The sequence below is a fragment of the Haliaeetus leucocephalus genome, unplaced genomic scaffold, assembly GCF_000737465.1.
Source record: "Haliaeetus leucocephalus isolate CR32 unplaced genomic scaffold, Haliaeetus_leucocephalus-4.0 Scaffold251, whole genome shotgun sequence".
Classification (NCBI taxonomy): Eukaryota; Metazoa; Chordata; class Aves; order Accipitriformes; family Accipitridae; genus Haliaeetus; species Haliaeetus leucocephalus.
Genome location: NW_010972687.1, coordinates 458,553 through 459,012, shown reverse-complemented (window position 1 = coordinate 459,012; position 460 = coordinate 458,553). Strand labels below are relative to the sequence as shown.

The following is a 460-nucleotide window of genomic DNA, read 5'->3' as shown; positions in this document are numbered from 1 at the left end:
TACTTGGCAGAAAGAAATATCTTTCTGTGGAACTGCATGAATTAGAGGCAGGAGAATCCTACTAGTTGTCAACATGCTGACTGCATTTTGTTTTCTAGAGGTTTTTTTATTTGTTGAGGAAAACATTTAGTATTTGCCTGAAGAAGAAAGACTACAAGAGGTGAAACTTTGCCCTTTACACAACTGAAATGCTTTTGGCTTTGTGTAGTCTTTTCCCTACAATCCTACAAACTTTCTCCAGAAGAGTGTAGCAGGTGCGAGCTGGAAGTCAGCAACAAAACTTAACATTGGTTTGACTGGAGAAACCAACTGGCTGTAGCAGGTGCAAGCTGGGAGTCAGCAACAAAACTTAACATTGGTTTGACTGGAGAAACCAACTGGAGCAACCCTGGATCACACTTTGATGCGAGAATCCTCTCCTGGTCAACACCTTCTTCATAACAGCAGGGAACCACGTATG

General features: G+C 42.0%; 1 protein-coding gene across 1 annotated transcript in view; it reads left to right on the top strand.

Moving 5' to 3' along the window:
• PCSK5 (proprotein convertase subtilisin/kexin type 5) overlaps positions 1-460 on the top strand; it is a 255,130-nt gene that overhangs the window by 79,580 nt on the left and 175,090 nt on the right. The gene's annotated exons all lie outside the window — the stretch shown is intronic.